Genomic DNA, 22,708 nt, shown 5'->3' on the forward strand with positions numbered 1-22,708 from the left:
GTTGCCAAGCACCTTCAGGTATAGGCAGAAAAGGTTGAAGAACATGCTCATTCCAAATCATCAACTTCCTTATCCCCCTAAGTAAGTTAAAATAAGTTAAACATCTTTTACTTCAATCTCATATGTACTAATTCTCAGTATTATTTTATATGAAGAGGATAGGGAGTAGATTTACTCATGTTACTGCAGAAAATTCTTCCATGTTCTATTTAAATTCCAGCTGTAAGGAGTGTTCAGATCATAATTTTATACAGCTCAAAATGATACTCAAGTGCATCTATGTTCTTTGAAAGATCTGTGAAGAAAATCAAGGGCAACTTCAGTAGCAAATGGTATTAACTAGTTGGTAAACTGGCACAACAATATGGTTATACAATTTACTTTAAAGCCGTTGTATAAATGCAAGGCTTACAAAGATTGCTTTAATTACGATTTCCTTCTTGATATTGTTTTGTTTTGTTTTGTTTTCTGAAAACATCTTCACACCTCTTCTGATTCACAATTAAAATAAAATGCATATTTAAATACATTAATTATTTATAATCAATTGTTTATATTACTGTTTCTTTGGCTAGACCACAATCACTCAAGAGCAGGGTACACTTTTGATTTTTAGGAATCCTGATTGCCTAGAACAGCATAACCAACCACTAATAGTCAATATTTGTGAATAACTAAATGAACATCCTCATTCTTCGCTTCACCATTACTGAAGCCAATATTGAAGTTTAATGTGGAAATCATGGGCAGGGCACTGTGATGGATGGGATAATGAGCTCAAAAGATGGCTATTCCCTAATCTTCAGAGCCAATGAATATGGTAGCTTACAGTGCAAGAAGGGAGTAAGTTTGTAGATGGAATTAAGGTTGCTAATCAGCTGATCTTCAGATGGGAAGATTATTCTGGATTGTCTGGGTGAGCCCAATGAAATCACAAAAGTTCTTAAAAGTAGAAAAAGGAACCATAAAAGTGCCAGAGAGATGGCAACAGGAGAAATCTTAGTTCTACTGTATTGACTTTCTTTTGGATGAAGAGTTCCATGGACAAGGAAAGGCTTTTGAAGCTGTGAGATAAGGGCACAGCATCTTCCCTAGAGTCTCCAAAAAGGAATACACTTTGCCAATATTTGATGTTAGTCCAGTATGATACAAGTAATTCTTCTAACCTATAGAACTGTGAGACAATAAATTTAAGTTTTTAAATGTGTGGAAATTTGTTCCAGTGCTAAAACAGGGATAGTGGCAAGTTCCTTCTTTATGTTGACTTTATTATTTTTTTTTGTATTTATTTATTTTGAGAGAGAGAGAGAGAGTGGGGAAGGCACAGAGAGAGAGAGAATCCCAAGCAGTCTCTGCACTGTGAGTGCAGAGCCCAACGCAACACAGGGCTTAAACTCTGAACCATGCTATCATGACCTGAGCTGAAATCAAGAGCTGGGCACTTAACTGACTGAGCCACCCAGGGGCCCTATGTTGACTTTAAAGGAGCTCTTTCTCACAGCCATCCCACTGGCTTTATCTTTTGTGGCCTGAAACATTCGGTGCCCCGAGGTCTCCTTTGTCCCTAACCACAGAGACTTGATGTTCTTTTAACAGGACCCAGTTGGAGAAAAAGAGTCAATTTAAAATGAAAAGAAAGATAGAGGTCAGACATGGAAACACTTCAAAACATCTGACAGTTTCACAATGTTAATGACACTGTTTGCTTCTCAAATCAAACTGAGATCAAGTGAAAACCTATGTGAGGATAATGACTCCTAAAAAGAAATATAAATTTTAAAAATTCAAATTTATGTGAAGACATTGAGTTATTCATAAATTGCATAGCATTAATAAGCATTTAATAAAACAGTGTTTAAAGAAAGGCTTTACAAAGTAATTTTGAAGAAGACCAAAGCAGGAGGTATCACAATCCCAGACTTTAGCCTCTACTACAAAGCTGTAATCATCAAGACAGCATGGTATTGGCACAAAAACAGACACATAGACCAATGGAATAGAATAGAAACCCCAGAACTAGACCCACAAATGTATGGCCAACTCATCTTTGACAAAGCAGGAAAGAACATCCAATGGAAAAAAAGATAGTCTCTTTAACAAATGGTGCTGGGAGAACTGGACAGCAACATGCAGAAGGTTGAAACTAGACCACTTTCTCACACCATTCACAAAAATAAACTCAAAATGAATAAAGGACCTGAATGTGAGACAGGAAACCATCAAAACCCTAGAGGAGAAAGCAGGAAAAGACCTCTCTGACCTCAGCCGTAGCAATCTCTTACTCAACACATCCCCAAAGGCAAGGGGATTAAAAACAAAAATGAATTACTGGGACCTATGAAGATAAAAAGCTTCTGCACAGCAAAGGAAACAATCAACAAAACTAAAAGGCAACCAACGGAATGGGAAAAGATATTTGCAAATGACATATTGGACAAAGGGCTAGTATCCAAAATCTATAAAGAGCTCACCAAACTCCACACCCAAAAAACGAATAACCCAGTGAAGAAATGGACAGAAAACATGAATAGACACTTCTCTAAAGAAGACGTCCAGATGGCCAACAGGCACATGAAAAGATGCTCAACGTTGCTCCTCATCAGGGAAATACAAATCAAAACCACACTCAGATATCACCTCACGCCAGTCAGAGTGGCCAAAATGAACAAATCAGGAGACTATAGATGCTGGAGAGGATGTGGAGAAACAGGAACCCTCTTGCACTGTTGGTGGGAATGAAAACTGGTGCAGCCACTGTGGAAAACATTGTGGAGGTTCCTCAGAAAATTAAAAATAGACCTACCCTATGACCCAGCAATAGCACTGCTAGGAATTTACCCAAGGGATACAGGAGTACTGATGCATAGGGGCACTTGTACCCCAATGTTTATAGCAGCACTCTCAACAATAGTCAAATTATGGAAAGAGCCTAAATGTCCATCAACTGATGAATGGATAAAGAAATTGTGGTTTATATACACAATGGAGTACTACAGGGCAATGAGAAAGAACAAAATATGGCCTTTTGTAGCAATGTGGATGGAACTGGAGAGTGTGATGCTAAGTGAAATAAGCCATACAGAGAAAGACAGATACCATATGTTTTCACCCTTATGTGGATCCTGAGAAACTTAACAGAAACCCATGGGGGAGGGGAAGGAAAAAAAAAAGAGGTTAGAGTGGGAGAGAGCCAAAGAATAAGAGACTCTTAAAAACTGAGAACAAACTGAGGGTTGAGGGGGGGTGGTTGGGAGGGGAGGGTGGGTGATGGGTATTGAGGAGGGCACCTTTGGGATGAGCACTGGGTGTTGTTTGGAAACCATTTTGACAATAAATTATATATATTGAAAAAAATAAAAAAAATAAAGAAAGGCTTTATCTTCTATACTTTTATTCAGATGAAATGTTTCATATTTGTGCATTTGGGTCATTGCAAAGGCTCTTTTCTATAGAATATTGTTAATTAGTGCAGTGAAGCTGGACAGATCTTGCTTTCAGTGCTCTGGCTCATTTATGACCTGTTCATGCTAAAAGCTTTAATGGATATATCTAATGATTTAATTCTATATGTAATTTTGGAAGTATTTTGACATTTTAATTTGTTGTCATGGTATCTTTCTGTATTTTCTCTTTTGGAGCAGAAATCATATAGTAACTTAAAAATATAAAATCTTAAAAACGAAAAATGAAAATAATACTGTATTTTAAGTAGAAGCTCCACTCTAATGATTGACTATTTTTACAGACTATAAGCATGTTCTAGTGTCACTTCTCGGGTGACACAGGTTATATGAATAATTGTGAACACAGCATGGACTCCAGAGATAAATCAAAACCTAAAAAACAAAACAGACAAAGCAAAACACACAAACACATATGTACACACAAGAGAAAGCCCTGTACTTCATTTAGAGGCTCTTGTTTTAGTCATAGAACTAGATAAACTATAATGACCTGAATGAAGCAGTATTAATTTGAACATAACTTCCTTTTCAATAGGCAAAGAGTGCCTTGGTGATTTTCGTATGGTGGGTAAGCTTGCACTACATGTACTGGCGAACTGACTAGAGTCGAGAGAAGAGGAAATGAGTGGACTTGGAGCCTGGGGTGAGTATCCTCCATCCTTTGGAGAAAGGGGAGAACAAGGAGGGGAGGAGAGACAGCAGTCATACTTAAGTAGCATGTGTGTAGTATAAAGACAATCAGAAGATGTGAACTTTCCCTACTATTAGTAGCTTATTTATTTATTTATTTATTTATTTACTTATTTTGCTTCTTTCAACTTCATTCTATCTTATTATAATTAGGGATATAGGGTCTTTAAAGAATCTATATACCATTTCTTCCTTTGTACGTTGCATACTATCAAGTGTATAGTTTTAGGATCGTACTCTCAGAACAAATCTATGTAAAACTCAACAATTCTCATTTATATAGTTTTAAAAAAAGAATAAACCATAGAAATGTCATTTTTCATACTTATATGTTACTAGGGTCCTAATAGGTTCATATTTTATCAGGAATTTGACAGAGATATACTAAAAACATTGGCATCATTTCAGGGAGCTGAAAAATTTACAGTTGAAGAACAGAAGCAAGTAGCCTTCTCTCTCTGGAAAATTCTTTCATTTGGCCTGAATAAGAAACATACTTGTCATTATATTTTGTAAGGTTTTTTTAAATGTGTGAAGGGGAGTTCATCTGGGATTTATTGTTGGGTCCTTCATGACTCTTTCTGAAAGAGGTGAAAAAATAGAATTAATATGAAAGCTCATGTGCCTGGATATACTTTCTGTAGATGTCTGTTTGCATGGAAACAGCTGCAAATGAATGCTAATAAGAAGAAAGCCCAGGAGTCTAAGAGAGCAAAACCAGTAACTCTCACACTGGTTTTGTGTTATTTAGGGAATATAAGGGGATAAATTTCATCATCAGTGCAACAATTTTGTAGGTAAACTCAGTTTTTCTAGGTAATTCTTCAAATTTAAAGTGATTTTAAAAAACTGTGAAGGGGCACCTGGGTGGCTCAGTCAGTTGAGCATCCGACTTCAGTTCAGGTCATCATCTCGCGGTCTGTGGGTTCGAGCCCTGCGTGGGGCTCTGTGCTGACAATGCAGAGACCGGAGCCTGCTTCTGATTCTGTGTCTCCCTCTCTCTCTGCCCCTCCCCCACTGATGCTCTGTCTCTCTCTCTCTGTGTCAAAAATAAATAAACATTAAAAAAAATAAAAAAAAAGAACTGTGAATTTATAAGGAGAACCGTGAATCTACAAGGGGAAGTAGAAATTCTTTATTTACAAAGTTAAGCAAGTTTGGGGTTTGGATAAACTCCAATTGGGGATCGTACCTCTTTCAGGTTGCTTAGATTATGGCTACGAAACTACTGGAAATACTGGATATTCACCAAACACATGAAAATAATTATTTATCTTGTTTAGCACCAAAGAAGAAGTACCAGTAAACAATCAGGTAGGGAAAGATAGCTTTTACTAGAGGGAAATGAGAAACATTGCTGGTGCCAACAATTTTTTTTTTTATTTTTTTTTTATTTTTGGGACAGAGAGAGACAGAGCATGAACGGGGGACGGGCAGAGAGAGAGGGAGACACAGAATCGGAAACAGGCTCCAGGCTCCGAGCCATCAGCCCAGAGCCTGACGCGGGGCTCGAACTCACGGACCGCGAGATCGTGACCTGGCTGAAGTCGGACGCTTAACCGACTGCGCCACCCAGGAGCCCCACAATTTTTTTTTTTAAGATAAGTTGTTTACATTTTGATCAAACGGGGCAAAAGATACACTTCAATTAAAACAATCTTTTAGAAGAAAGCTGGGAAGGATAGTATGGTAGTAGCAGCCAGTATGAAGGAACAGGTGTTGAATGTTCCATAGAGTATGATTGTCTTTAAGTAATTTAAAATACCTAGTCTGAAATGGGCTTAAAATTGGGAATACCAGTTTATCTACATAGATTTATCTTTGTTTAGAGAAAAAAAAACATTTTGCAACAGGAGACAGAATTCTATTTCTTTCTATTTGGAGGTCAATATCACGTTTCCATGAATTTCTGTCTTTTTGTAATCCATTTAGAAGAAATCCAATTCAAGAAAAGGGCTGATGCAGGAAGCAAACATTTATCTATCAGTAATCCCCTGCATCCCTCCTCAGATTTCCTGCAACCTTATGAATGGGAATGCCAACTCTAGTCAGGAGGTTGATGGTTTCTGAGAGCGATTTCAGGGTCAGCTGGGGAAAAAACTTACTTTAAAAAAATTTTTAGAATGACATTTAGAATTATAAATGACATTATAATTTCAGGTAATGACATATTTACCAATTCACACAATACCAGTTTCAAGTTGGAAAACAGCCTTCAGAACACAATTTAATTGCCCCCCCCCCCCAACCTGCCTCATCTTTGGATAAAGCCAAATCACTCTGCTTTCTAAACACATATCCAGTGAAAGGGAGGAAAAGGGTAGCATCTTCAGTGTCTCTTCAGTCTGTTGTATACGTGTGCTAGTTTTATGTATTTCCAAGTTTCTCAGGATTAGCTTTTATTTTGCCCTAAGGCTGTTTTACTATTCTATGATTTTAAGTGCAGTTTGAGTACAGGATCGCAAAGAACCCCAAAAGGCTTCTAATATTCCTTCTTTAGACATTCATTTACAAGTTTATGTGTGGACATGTTTTAGTTTCTTTAAATGGAACATGGAGGGGTGCCTGGGTGGCTCAGTTGGTTGAGCGTCTGACTTTGGTTCAGGTCACAATCTCGCGGTCCACGAGTTCAAGCCCCAAGTCAGGCTCTGTGCTGACAACTTGGAGCCTGGAGCCTGCTTCAGATTCCATGTCTCCCTCTCTCTCTGCCCCTCACCCACTCATTCTCTCTCTCTCTCTCTCTCTCTCTCTCTCTCTCTCTCTCTCTGTCAAAAGCAAATAAACATTAAAAAAAAGATAAATGGACTATGTAGGTAAAATTGTAACTCTGTGTTTAACTTTTTGAGGACCTGCCAGACTGTTTCAAAGGTATCACATTATCTTACATTCCTACCAGTAGTGCAGGAAGGTTCCATCTGCTCTCCATCCTTGCCAACACTGTTCATGTCACATCATTTTGATTATATAGTGCATGTGAAGTAGTGTCTCATGGTGGTTTTGATTTGCTTTTCCTTGTTGGTTAATGATGTTGAACTTCTTTTCATTTGCTTATTAGTCACTTATTTTTTTTTTTTTTGAGAAATGTCTATTAGATTCTTTGCCCATTATTTAATTAGGGTATTTTTATCTTTTTATAATTGAACCGTAAGAGTTGTGGGGAATAAGCATAGAAATTCCCTGGGCTTACACCAATGGGTTAACAAGGCATAAATAATTGCAAAATCATAGGATATCACACCCAAGTTTGGCTAAACAAGATTCAGTACATAAGTATAGAGAAGGCAGGGCAGATGCCCCAGTATAGAGAAGGAGGAGCAAAGGCCCTAGTATAGAACATAGGTATATGAAATAAACAAGATTAGCTATTCAGCGTGGAAGCACCCCCCCAATTTCGTACCATAACAGAAAGCTGCTTTCACAGGAAGCAAGGACCAAGTTAGGTAAACAGGTAAATAGGGCTATAGACTGCTGTGCTGCAGGTGAAGCCACCCAGAGCCAAGATGATTAACAAAAGAAAGTTTCCTTGTTAACCCTGAGGTCCCTGTCCTCTGTCTCGTCCCCAGGCTATCTCAGATAAACAGAGGTGCTGCCTCAAGTCTGCTGTAAACAACTTTATGCCCGACTGCCCTGCGCCAGGATTTTGTTTTGTATTAACCCAAACCGCTAGCCCCGAATATCTTCAAGACCCCTTTTTCCTCACGTCCATGAGTTAATGTTCACAGATTCATCGTCTCTTTGTGCACGTCCATCACTATGTTTGTAAGCCTTCTGATCCTAATAAAAACGGGGCAAGGACCCTTATTCAGGGCTCTTGTCTTTTCCCAGACATTAGCCATCTCTCACTTTTTATCCTGTGCCCCGCTCTCTTGCTGGGCAAGAGAGAACTTTAGACTTAGAGTCCACAACAAATTATTACCATCAATTTCTACTTAAAAGATTCAGTTTCCCATGGGGTGCCTGGGTGTCTCAGTTGGTTAAGCACGAGACCCTTGGCTTCTGCGCAGGTCATGATCTCACGGTTCGTAAGCTCAAGCCCTACATCAGGCTCTCAGATTGCTTGGGATTCTCTCTCTCCCTCTCTCTCTCTGCCCCTCCCTTGCACTCTCTATCTCTCTCAAAATAAGTAAATAAACTTGAAAAAGCAAACAAACGAAAACATATATACTCTTTTAAAAACAGATTCAGTTTCCCAGATGCATTTTTAAATGGAAATTAGAATAAACAGAAAATGCTTTAGTAGTAATAAAACAGTTAATATTATTGTTTCTTGATAATTTACTATGTATGAAGTAGGAACTAAGGCTTTTATGTATTCTCATTCGTTAAATTACTACCTTTAATTATCAAACTTACTTTAAGATAGGTTTTATAAAACCTTCTTTAAAGTTGAAAAAAATGAAACTTAAAAAATTTAAGTAACCTGTACAAAATCAAAGTGCTAATGATGAGTTTGAATATAAAACCAAATTCATACTATTATGAGTTAGATTATATTCTTAAAAGTTCCATATTATTTCTTCTAATATTTAGTATAGATATGTGACTAAAAATTGATTTATAGTGGGAATATGGTTGGAGAGAAGTGTGTGGAAAGGCTGGGAAATAAGGGAACCATATAAGAACCTCCTTGAGGTGGCACACTTTGTAGACCCCCAGATCTTCTTTATATAGGTCCTTCATCTGATTATGATTTTCTAATATTTCTTGAAAGTTGCAGGAAATACTTAACGAGTAAGCCAAAGCCTCAATAATCCAAGCAATCATTTTTATTAAACACTAAGTGCCAGTATAACACAGTTTGCAGCAGTTTGCAAAATAAAATCCTCCTCTACCACTTATTTTTAAAATTCTAGGCCAAACCTTATACAAGATTTAAAAATACATTATTAAGAAATAGGTAATGATTTTCAAATGACCTCAAGATTTTGATTATTAAATGTTATATTATAGATCTTAGACTATTTTGCAATACAATATTAATGTACCTGAGAAATTATCCCACAAGGAATAAAAACATGTGTTTTTAACTAAACTTATTACTTTAAAAGCTTGATGAATGACAACTATGAAAAAAAAATCCCCTTAAAAACCATAGACTAATTGACTGCATATAAAGTCTCTTGGGTCAGAAACAACAGCTGTGCATATACATTAAGGCAAAATATGAAGCAAGAGGAACGGATAACAGCAAATAAGTCTGTCATTTTATGTTGAATGATACAAGAATCCTCAAATGTTTCCCTTCTCCCCTGTTTTCTGGACATAGGCCCACATGTTCTATGTCAATGAGTAATGACTTGCCATTCAAAAAAAAAAAAAAATTTTTTTTTTTTTTTCCTGTTTCTGTTGCTGTGTCTCATCACAGTGCTTTTGTGTGTCTGCTCACATCCTTGGCTCAGTTCAGCCTCACATGGGGGCAAATCTGGGGAGCAGGTAGGATCCCCTTCTTTACACTGCCCTTGCGGTCCTCAGAGTCTCCAGTAAGCTTGTTCTAATTTTAACATCATTTCCACATTTTTTTGTACTCATGTTTTAATTGCTTGCTTTCTGCTTAATATCGGAAGTACTCAGAGGTAAAGACCACATCTATCTTGCTCTCCATTTCAAATTAACTCTTAGCACAGACTAAAGAATTATTTGTTAAATGGACATTTCATATTTGTAAATTCTTTGCCTAGATGTCCCTCATCTCCTTACCTATACACATTAAAATTTTAGTATGATTGGACTGTCAACATTGAAGTCAGAGACATGGGCATTTATAACTTTTCAGAGGAAATATAATACCAAGCATGTCATGTTAAAATAAATCTCAACTCCTAATAATTATAGAGGGTATTTTACCTAACTACATTTCAGGTCTGTGAATGAGAATTAGCTTGTTCAGTTGGTATTGTGTTGTTAGTGTTTAAACTGTCAGGATGAAAAAAAAAAACACCAAAAAACAAAAAACTGCTGTTTAAAAATTTGTGTGGGTATCACTTTAGCGGACACTTTATTTACCACTTATACGTTGCCTCAGAAGCATGTAATAAAAAGGTAAACAATTTAGAAAGAAGTTGGTTAAAACCTATTAAAAAACAACTAATATCCTAAAAATATATATGTACAACTTATATATTTCCTTCCATATTATAAATGTCTCAAACGTTAAACTAAGAAACACAGCTAAGATAAAAACAGGCTTTGGGTAACCAATGTATATTGAGGAGGAAGAAAACCCAACCCCCCCCAAAAAAAAACCCACAACTGCCTCCAAAATAAATTATAAATTTCTTTTGGCCAGATTAAATTTCCCTGAAACATGATTTTGGCATGCTGCATATTCAATAACAAAAAACATAGCAAATAAATGTTGACTTGGATAGGAAAACGGTTATAGCACTTAATTCTTGACTGTTATATAGCTTTCTAAAATGAGTTGAGAATGAATTATGAGTCAGTTTGGTCATAAATCATCAGTATTTCCTCTGATATCCTGTGGATAGTGTAAGAAGAAAGATCACTATTTCTTACAGAGATATGAGAACTTAAAATTTTGAAAATTTACAGAGCAGTTCTGCATACTGGCCTACCAATGTTTTAAAAAAAATATTTGTTCCCACATTGAATCAAGCATGTGTGTGTGTGTGTGTGTGTGTGTGTGTGTGTGTGTTTATGTGTGTACATATGTAGAAAAATTGATGTGGGGGCACCTGGGTGGCTCAGTCAGTTAAGCGTCTGACTTCAGCTCAGGTCCTGATCTCACAGTTTGTGAGTTTGAGCCCCACATCTGGCTGTCGGCTGTCAGCACAGAGCCTGCTTCAAACCCTCTGTTTCCCCCCTTCCCTGCCCTCCCCTGCTTGTGCTCTGTCTCTCTCAAATATAAGTTAAAATTTTTTTTTTTAAAAATTGAAGCAATGTGTGAAAAATATATGCATATATACATTTGGTTTGAAGGAGAGAATTAGAATTATATAGGAGTTAATAGTTCATGTTAGCTTGGTCTTAGATATTAAATAAAATATATATTTTGCAACTTATTTTCAGAATTTGTGTAAAATAATAAATTTGTCTCTCCATTTTGATTCTAAGGTTATTTTAAATATTAAATATAGCAAGCAATGAAAAGTAATTAGTCCAGTATTTGACTCAGTACTTCTCTTCATAGTAGCTGTGGTACTGGTGTGTCCAATAAAAAAAAATCAATTTGATTTCTATTTTGCTTTACTTTTTAATTTGTCCTAATAACAGTATGTAGTATTCTAAAAATAAAGACACATTTTGTACCATATGTTGTGCTGTTTAGGGACAGCGAATGAAGAAGACTTCGTTTCATAACCTGTATTTTCGCAATGAGAAATTTTCAAATAAACTAACAAGGGATTAAATTATGTATTTCCATGAAAATAAAGACCTTCATAGATAATCTGAATAATCTCTTATTAACATTTTTATTTTATAATTTTATAGAAATATTGTCCTAAAAGACTTCAGAGTAGTTTAAAATAGAGTGTATATTTTAAAATGTCTGATCATTTGCTCAATACCTAATTTATTCTACAGAAGACATTTTGCCATATGAAATTACAGGAAAATGGAATAGATACAAAAATCTTGTTGTAAATGGAACCATTAAACAGTGCCTGCTTTGTCACATTTCGTTGTGACTGGTTACAGATGTGACATCAGGTAATACATTCCAGAGTGATGAGACAAGGAAATTAGATACTGAATGCTTTGTAGTTCTCAATATATAAAACTTTTAAATCTCATTTAAGGAATGACACGTCCTAAAAGTGCAACTAACCAAAACTTCTAAGTTCTCAAATTGACAATAAGCAGAAAAATCGAATTATTTTTTAAGCAAAAAAGTCTTTTGTACACTGGGATCTGAATAATTACATAAAGCCTGTGTTAGAATCACTGCCAAGCATAATCTATGTGTTTATTCAAGATTGCACAACTTGCCTTACTATATTTAAAGATTTAATTAAAATGAGAAATTATATGTATATATTTATAATAAATTCTTTCAGTGTTCAATATCAGACCCAGTGAGCTGTGTGTGCAATGTGGTATTTAAAATTTTTGAGCTAGAAATATACTTTTAGATCACTCATTTTCAGAATTGAATTTTATGCAATCCAAGCTAAGCATAAGGATAGTATCCCTAGGATAACAAATACTGAATTATTGATGAATTATTTGTGGTGTTTTTGGCAGCTTAAATCTCAAAAGCATAAGAATATTCAGAGCTAGTATTGACAAATACTTTCAAAAGAGAGTTGTAATTATAATTGAAGTACAAAGAACTTAGATGGGCAAGTTCAATCAGGTCTTTTTCCTAAGGAGAAAAATGAAAACAAAAAAACCCAAACAACTAAAATAACAGTTTTAAAAGAACAGAGAAACAATTAAAATCTAAAATAAGAACAAAATAAAAACTTATAAATGAACAGGAAATAAAAAAATCTTTATATAAAATAGCAAGACTAATTCTCTTTGATATTCAATTTTAACTTTGCAGTTTAAAGACAGATATAATTTTAAGTAATTGCTCTCTATTTGGCAGTTTGAATGTACACTTTATGAAATAATTCCTAAAATTAATAAATTTAAATGTTAGACTATACTAGTATTATGAAATTTAAAACATGCAAATATCTTTGTAATGGGTAAATACCTTTCTGTTCAAGACATTGTGTTAGATGAAGTGAAGTATTAAAAATGTGTGCTGAGTTTACTCCACTAATGAAGCTGTCAATCTTGTGTAGGGACATGTAAGTGGGCAACTGATGTAAGACATTCACTTTATACTTTTTGGAAAATCCGTTTTGTACTTCTTCACAAAGGAGAGACATTAATTCTACTTATAGCAATAATGTCTTTTTTTAAAGGGATAGGATTTGAACTGAGCCTCACTAGTCCATGGATGATTTTAGCTGGCAAGATTTTGAAAATAGTCTGAATTTGAAATTCAGATATAAAAATCATGGATGGCAAAAAATAAGAGGATGTGTTCAAGAGATAGACAAACGTCGCCTATCAAGAGGAGTGAGTATGATAGGTTGGTTTCAGGAAAGAGGACTAGGGAGTTACACATGGCACTGGACCCGAGAGGCAGGCATGAGTCCAGTCATGGAATGTCATGTATGAGCCTCATTCTTTGAGAAGTGGAGGTCAGTGTAAATTGTTGAGAATGAAAGGAACATGATCAGGGAGGCCATGTTTGAAAGAATGCAGCCCAGGTATCTAATGCTCCAGGGGAAAAGGCAGCAATACTCTGAGCTACTGTACAGTTAGTTGAAAGGAACAACGAAAGATGATATTTCTGAATTAGAATATTCACTCACTGTCTAAAAAAGTATTTAATGCCAAATACATGCTGTGGACTGTCCTGGGACCACTAGGACCTAGAAACAGAGAGACTTCCGAAAGAAAACAGAAGTTTCCCACTCTTGGGAATCTTATGTTTTAAATCAGACTTCTCAGGGAAAGGTTCTATAGGAAGATGACATTGCAGATGGAATGTGATGGGAAATTAGCAGTCAGTCATTGCCAACAATACAAGGCAAGAGCATCCCAGATAGAGGGTACTGTTTCTAAAGCCTTACTGAGGAAGAAATGCAGAAGTCTGGTGTTTTCAAAGGACAGAAAAGAAACTCTCTGTGCTTATGACTTGTGTGGCAAGGGATGACATGCTAAAAGGAAGAAAAATAAGGTAGAGTAGAGCTTCATAAGCCACCACAAAGAATTTTGGCCTATTTTTCATTGCAATTGGATAGCATTAGGTAGGAAAGTGACAGATTTTAGTGTATGGAAATCTTAGTCAAGTTATCTTTTCAAAACTGAGTCATATGAGGTGGAATGAATAGAAGATAACATCTCCAGGGCTTTTAGTCTGTCTGACCTGGATTGTAATTCCATTATGAAAAAAGAAAGAGGAAGAAAAATTTGGAAATGAAAATGGTCATTTTTTTTCTAGTGTAAAGAGTATAAAAATATAACATTATAGATCACTGGACAGGAAGATGTCACAGAAGACAGGGCTGTACTGATAAACACTGTAGAGAAATCAAGAGCAATGAAGACAGAGAAGATGCAAATTGATTTATCAATTACAGGGTCATTGCAAATCATCCAGATAGCAGCTTGCTAGAGTGATAAGAAGCCACATTATTAAGGTTGTACTAGCATGTGAGAAATGGAGATATCAAGTGAATTCTATTATTTACAAAAGTTACCTGTGAAATACAGCAAGAGATTCAGCAATTTCAGTTATTTTATTGCACTAAAAAAGATTCTTCTCTATAATATGAAACAAACATCTAAAAGCTGATCTCTTGTTATTTTGATCAACTTTCTGTGTTTTCAGTTTTGGAAATAATATGTCACCTGCTTCACATTTACACATATTTTTAATTTAGCAACTGGCTGTGTATATTGGTCTGATTTTGTTCAATTACTTAATAATGAAAAGAAGTGAAAATAATTGAAATATGAAAAGTCATTTAATTTATATGAATTTGAGTTATATGGTTTTATTTTATTTTTTAATATGCAGAAGTTCATTTAAAGACATTGTTATAATGTAGTGGGGAAATGAAATAAATGAAATTAAACAAACTAAAGCTTTAAATAATGTTTCCAAACCTTTGTTTCATACCATAAAAAACAAATACAATTGAACTCAGCTTGATGGTAAACTTCTGATCTAAAACACTATGCTAAACATTTCTAAGAACTCTTTAAAGCTCACATAACAGAAATAATAGAATTACCTATGACTCTAAAGCACTTTTTGATGTATTGACTCTTTTGACTTCCATGACAACTTTGTAAGTACGTGTATTTATCCACTAAGTTCAGAAAATTAAATCTTAATGACAGCTGAATTTTTTGGTTTGGCAATAATAGAATTAAAATTTTGGCTCTAGTTTTCTGATACTTAAAGCAGAGTTCTTGCCAAAAAGCAATGTCCAAAATATTCCAAGAAAAGCTGGAAATAGACCCAGTGAATTTATTATTTTTTTTCTGCCATGGTTTCTAGAAAGTTTAGAGACCAATCTTCCAATTATATGAGGTCTTATTAATCTAGTTCTGTATTATTTTACTACATTGTTATTTTGCATTGCTTTATTACTATATATCTAGCCATTCTTCGTTGTCATTCTTTGATAAGAAAGTTTATATTATAGGGGTGCCTGGGTGGCTCGGTCAGTAAAGCATCTGGCTCTCGATTTTGGTTCAGGTCATGATCTCATGGTTTGTGAGTTCGAGCCCCATGTAGGGCTCCATGTTGACAATTTGGAGCCTGCTTGGGATTCTCTCTCTTCTTCTCCCTCTCTCTGCTCCTGCCCCAATCATGCTGAGAAGTCTTTCTCCTGGACTAGATTTAGAAGTCCCTTGCCTCAGTTAATGCCCTCGTATTTTCCAGTAGGAGGAGTACCCTCAGAGGACTAACATATTCTTAGTTAATGTCACTATTTTATTCATTCTTGTTCTCATAGATGTCCGTGTTCTATGTGTCATTCTAGTTGTTTAAAGTGATTTTATATATTTCTGGGCTGATTAATTATGGAATGGTTTTTAATGCTGGTAAAAGAGCAACATTATTTTGCTTATTTTCAAGTTACTAGAAACCATGCCTGTTTCTATTTATAGAATGTAATGCATATTTAAATGTAATATTAGAACTTTTACATTTTCTAAAAGTCCTATCATTTTATATATATTTAAAAAGTAAGTTTTCCATAGGCAAAAACAAAGAAGACAAACCCCACATCCTACATAGAATCTAATTCCTCAGTTATTTAGAAATCATTTATGCATTTTATTGATAAGATTAAAGTATAATTTTATTCTATTACCTTCTCTGATCCTTCTTTTTTCTGTATTTTGTCGTCAGTTATTAGGATTCTTTTAGACAATTTTAACTTTAAAGTGAAAAAATTTACTTTTAATCTGCTTAGGCAAATGATAATGCACCTGCTGCCTTAAATATTCAGTGTTAAAGAATATTGTTTAAATTGTAGTCATGTGTCTGTTTTACCAATAAAATCCTTTAAATTTAGATTTATTCAAAACAAAATCATAAATAGAATCACTAAACCGATTGCTATTAAACATTTTGGCATGCTTCTCGATCTTTCTACACCTCTTTCCATAGTTCATAACTGAACATATGGCTTTGTAGGATTCTCTAAAGACTTCAGAAGGGAGTGATTTTTTTTAAAGAAATTGATTCTAGCATGTGTTGAGCTTGTATGTCTGTGTGTATATGTGAATGCTGGAATATGCTACACAATATGAGGCTGAGGTTTTTTGCCAATTGAAAGCATCATGGGGAGCAATCATTTAGAGAATGCTCTTTCCCCTTTTTACAATTAAGTTGCCAATTGTGCAAAAGTAACTGAATAGCCTGTTTAACTGAAAGGTTACTTATACAGTATGAGTACAACTGTGCAAAGAATATACATACACACACACACACACACACACACAAACATGTAAAGAATTTATGTTTTCAAGAAATAGTTTGTATTTCAATATACAAAGTTATTATTTTTAAGCATAAAAATATATTAAGGTAAAGTTCTTTGGAAAGCAAAATGGAAATTCAAAATGTACAACCATGATTTCAAGCAGCAATTTAAAATTTCTCATTGTCTAATAAGTTATTTACATGATATTTAAGTGAATGGCACTGGATGTTAAGGGGTTATAGTATTTGGAGTTCATTGCTTACAATTACATTGCATTGCAGCAGTTTATTTTAAAATGTCCATCTTTATGATTCTCTTATAATTATTGAAACAAGATGAACAGTTTCATCTTTAAAATACTAAGTATATACATTTCTTTTCAGATTATTTTTTAGTGTTTATTTACTTTTGAAAGGCAGAGAGAGACACACACACAGCAGGAGCAAGGGAGAGGCAGAAAGGGAGACACAGAATCTGAAGCAGGCCCCATGAAGGCTGTGAGCTGTGAGCATAGAGCCCAACGCGGGGCTCAAACTCACGAACTGTGAGATCATGACCTGAGTTGAAGTCAGACGTTTAACCTACTGAGCCACCCAGGCATTCCATGCTTTTCAGATTCTTTCAGGGAGTAATCGAGTAAGCAAATTAGAAGAATGCTGTTAATTATACAAATTGGAAGGGATAAAATAGGTAGTAGCATGTCAAGATAAGAGTGCATGGAAGCCTTTCATATTTGAAGAGAGGATTCAGTAAGACAGAGTAAGTGATTGCCAGAAACAGGCTGACATTGAGCAAAGGACAAAGGTGTTAAATGTAAATCTAGAGTTAGAGTCTGAGACTGGAAGATTGGAAATGTTTTGTCACAAGAAAGTTTTAACCTTTTCCTCAATTTTTATTTGGCAGAATCCATCTAAACATATTTTGGGACATGAATCAGTCAGGTCTTCCAAACTATTTAACCATTCACCTATTCAGGTTTGTTTAAATACCAAGAAATCCCAGTGCTTAAATATAGTTATGCAGTTAGGAAAATAAAACACTATACTTTGATCAACTAAATGAGTGAATTATCTAAATTTTAAACCAAAACAGTGTTTTTAAGTTTATTTATTTGATTTTGAGAGAGAGAGAGAGCGCTCATGGGAGGGCCAGAGAGATGAGAGAGGGAATCCCAAGCAGGGTCCATACTGTCGGCTCCAAGCCTGATGCGGGGCTCAAATCCATGCACCATGAAATCGTGACCTGAGCCAAAATCAAGAGCTCAATGCTTAACCTACTGAGCCTCGCACCTCCAAAAAAGTTTTTAATTGACAAGAGCCTACACTGTCGGCAGCTAATTTAATATTCTCTTCATTCTATTTTTTGTTTATTTTCACCGAAAATTTGGTAAATCACAGTAGTTCACCAGCATCACTCCTTCCAATCCCTCAGTTTTCAACTGAAATTGCCCATTTACTGTCATGCATGTAGTTATTAATATAGTTCTTACTGTTGTTACTACTGCTACTGCTCCTACTACTATACATACACACACACACATATCTCTCCAAATTCAGCGTCAGCAAATAACTCTATGTGCTTAACTTTTGCTAAATACTACATTAAGTGTTAAAGAAAAAGTGCACGTAGAAGTAAAATGTTATCCTGCCCCCCACGTTGTTCACAGACTAGTAGAAAAATAGACCTAAACATAGTTCAATAATGGGATAATCTGAAACAAGTGATTGAATAAAGTTCAAGGTACAGTGAGTGGCAGAGTGATCCTAATGTGCAAAAAAAGATGTGAAGGAAGGCTTCAGAAACATGGTGAAACTAGAGGGAAATTGTGAAGATTGAAGAGGAAATTTGCAAAGGAATTCAAAGAAGGGTTATTTTGAGTGGAAGAAATTTCATTAAAGAATTTGATATGTTCACATTGCTGTTCAAAATGGAAGAACTCTAGAAAATAAACTGGCAATATAGATGGTTATGGATGGGAGGAGACGTTGAGGAAGGAATATAGTATGCCAATGAAGAATCCTATGGCTCCAAAAGAACAGATCCATCTGAATACATTGGCTTAGCCTCAAGGTCTCTGCAGTCCTTCCAGTACCCCTCCTCCACCCATCCCCAGGCTGTAGATTGGCTCACTTCTACAATGGAAGGGAATTTAGATGTATGTGTCTCTTATTCCATGCCAGCCACATTGATTCATATACGCCTCCTGCATTAGGAAGGAAAGATAAGCAGAAACCAGCAGGTCCTGAAGGCATCTGTACACAACACAAAAAAATTACAATGCCGTCCTATTTACGAGGGGGATTTAGTATTTATAATAATAAAATAAAATATTAGACCCCTGTTTTGGAACCATCACTCAAGTAGCAGTATGAAGAATTCATTGGAGGGGTTTTGGCAGCAAAAATGGAAGCATATAATTCAGGTATCCATACTGATATAATTTTAATTCTTTTAGTTGTTAGCAAATAATAATATGCTTAATTTTATCATCATGAATAAAAGCTGGTTACATATTAGAAGAAAATAAATCAAATTCATTTTATTATTTACTTCAGGTAAGCCAGATACTAATGTCACATACATAAGCATGGGTTTTCTAAACTTCAAGAGAAAAATCAAATTGAGAAAAGCAGAAGAGTTTGTAATGAAAGATTTTCTGAAAATGTTCAGATTCACTTGGGGATTCTTTCTTGTTCTTTTAAAAGCTATTACTCTACTGTACCTTACATTATGCTCAAGGAAACCACTAGTAAACAGAAATAATAATGACATGTTAAATTGTCCCTGTTGGATTCCTCCACATTTCAGTAATGGCTTATATAACAAGCTTAAACTAGATAGTAAAGAATAATAGGGAAATATGTACACATATTATACTCTTTATTGTCTCATGTCATATTATTATTTTTTTTTTTAATTTTTTTTTTAATGTTTATTTTTGAGACAGAGAGGGACAGAGCATGAACAGGGGAGGGTCAGAGAGAGAGGGAGACACAGAATCTGAAACAGGCTCCGGGCTCCGAGCTGTCAGCACAGAGCCCGATGCGGGGCTCGAACCCATGGACTGTGAGATCATGACCTGGGCTGAAGTCGGACGCTCAACCGACTGAGCCACCCAGGCGCCCCTCATGTCATATTATTAAATGTTCTTACATTAAGGGTGAAATAAAAATCTACTAAACATAATTCTATTAAAAAGAAACCCATAATTACAGTGGGGAGAATAAACCTTGAAAGTAGAATCAATAGGTGCTCTTCAAAGTTATCTGTTAAAAAAAAACAAATAAACAAAAAAGAAAGAAAAAAAAAGAGATCATTTGGGGAATTGTTGAATACTCATGATTCTGTGTCCATGCACCCAAATTATTATGGCATACACAACCATGGAATGACTTCACCACACCTTAGGTTTTTGCACATCTGGATTTAGTTGGTGGCTTCAGTGGCATGTCTTTTTTTTTTTTTTTTAACAGCAATCTATATTTAGTTTCAGGATTTTGTGTTAAGAGCATTGGAGAAAATGTGTGAGTCTGGGGAATAATTCCTTGGTATGGAGGTTTGAGGAAGAAGGGTAACCAGAGTTAGCCTTTCATATTTCCACACAAGAAAACTATCAATAAATGAACAAATATTCAGAAAGTCAGGAATATAAAAGTCATGATGCTTGTTTGATTTAACAATCTGAACTTTAAACTTGTTTTCTTTTTATTTTAGAGTGAGAAAGAGAAAGAGAGAAAGTGCATGCACAAGTGAAGGGGGAGGGGCAAAGTGAGAGAGAGAGAGAATATTAAGCAGGCTCAATGCTCATCATGGAGCCTTACATGGGTCCGCATCCCATGACCATGAAATCATGACCTGAGCCAAAATCAAGAGTTGGATGCTCAACAGACTGAGCCACTCAGGTGCCCCAGACAATCTAAACTTTAAAGAAAGTGTTATGAAGGATCAACTAAAGGGTAGCACTATAAATAGTCTACATGTGTAGTCAGTTTGGATTCAAGTTGGACCTTATTTTAAAGTCAGAAAGATGAAGAACTAGTTAATGTGTAAATTTCTGAGATGACATTCCCATAGCATCCTCAATGATGCATATTGAAAACAAAGGCTATATTGAATAATGAATATGGCCAATTAGTTTCACAACTGATATTCTATTTATATCTTGAAATAGATCCCATACTATATTATGATTTCTGTTTTACAAGAAGGAAAGTTGAAGTACCGTGAATGTTCTTATGCTGCTCAGTAAATGGAATTCTTCATGCTTGGATATTTTATGTATATATTTTATTGTTTATTTATTTTTGAAAGAGAGAGAGAGCAAGCAAATGGGGGAGGAGCAGAGAGACAGGGAGACACAGAATCCTAAGCAAGCTCCAAGCTCTAAGCTGTCAGCACTAGGCCTGATTTGGGGCTCGAACTCACCGTGAGTTCATGACCTGAGCCGAAGTTGGACACTTAACTGACTGAGCCACTTAGGCGCCCCATGCTTTGATATTTTAAAATATATGTTCTCTTGTCTTCTCTTCTAGAATCTATTTTCCATGCAGATAGGAATTATCAAACAAAAATTGCACTGTACAAAGTTGTATAGGCAAAAAAGACTTTATTCAAGGCTATTCTGATAAGGGATAGGGACCAGAAAACAGTCTCAACTCAGTTCCAAGGGGGAAAAAAATGCAAGAGTTAGGAGAGAGAATGGTTGGGCTCTGGGCCATCAGTACTTGCTGACAGAGAAAGGATTCTGAAATGTGTATGATTTTTTTTAAGTTTTTAAATGATTTATTTAATTTTTTTTAATGTTTATTTATTTTTGGGAGAAAGAGAGACAGAGCATGAGCAGGGGAGGGGCAGAGAGAGAGGGAGACACAGAATCTGAAGTAGGCTCCAGGCTCTGAGCTGTCAGCACAGAGCCCAACGCGGGGCTCGAACTCACCGCAAGATCATGACCTGAGCCAAAATCGGACACTCAACCGACTGAGCCACCCAGGCGCCCCTAAATGATTATTTATTTTTGAGAGAGACCGTGAGAGAGAGAGAGAGAGAATAAGCAGGGGAGGGGCAGAGAGAGAGGGAGACACAGAATCTGAAGCAGGCTCCAGGCTCTGAGCTGTCAGCACAGAGCCCAGTGGGGCTCGAACTCACAAGCTGTGAGATCATGACCTGATCTGAAGTCAGACGCCCAACCTACTGAGCCACCCAGGCTCCCTTGAAATGTGTATAAATTTAGCTTTAGTGATTCACCTTCTAAAACTTTGCCTCCCAAAAACAAGAAGCAGAGAAATATATTTTGATGTCAATATATAATGTAGCATTAATTATAATAGTGCGCCCCTGGCAACAACCCAGATATGTAGCACAGGGAAATTAGTAAACGAACTGGTCTCTCTAATGAAGGCATATTATACCCATTAGACAATGTTTGAAGTGTGTATTTGTCAATATAGAATTATATTTATGGTGTTAGTCAAAAAACTCGACAGATCATACATGTTCATGTGGAATATATACCTGTTTTGTAAAAATAATGTGTATAATTGAAAATGTAGACATATGGACTCAAGATTTAGTGGTGTCTATTTATAAATTTTGGAATTAAGATGGTGTATTTTATCATTTTTATATTTTTATATTTTGCCCAAGATGAACACATCATTTGTATAATTGAAATAAGGAAAATGAGAAAGAGAATTTTAAAGAGGGAGAGAAAAAACATAAAGGCATTTAAAAACAAATGCTTGAAGCTTTAGCAAAATGGAGTTAAAAAGATCACTGAATTAATGGGAAATTAGTATCATATTAGTAATGGGTTGCGTTTCATTATTTAGGTTTTTTTTTATTTGTGACAAGTAGAAAAAGTCAACTCTATTTTATACAAATAATAATAATAATATAATTATAATATGTATGCATATGATATACAATTATATGCTAATTATGGATTTCATTATAGTGTATATGCATGTTAATATTTATTAGATGAAGACATATTTGTGGCTTTGATATGTGAAACGGATATGCAAACATCTGGCTTTAGTCATGACTAAAACAGGATCATCAAGCCCAGCCTTTTTTCATTACTTTGCT

This window comes from Panthera uncia, chromosome B4 (assembly GCF_023721935.1).
Source record: "Panthera uncia isolate 11264 chromosome B4, Puncia_PCG_1.0, whole genome shotgun sequence".
NCBI classification, from domain to species: Eukaryota; Metazoa; Chordata; class Mammalia; order Carnivora; family Felidae; genus Panthera; species Panthera uncia.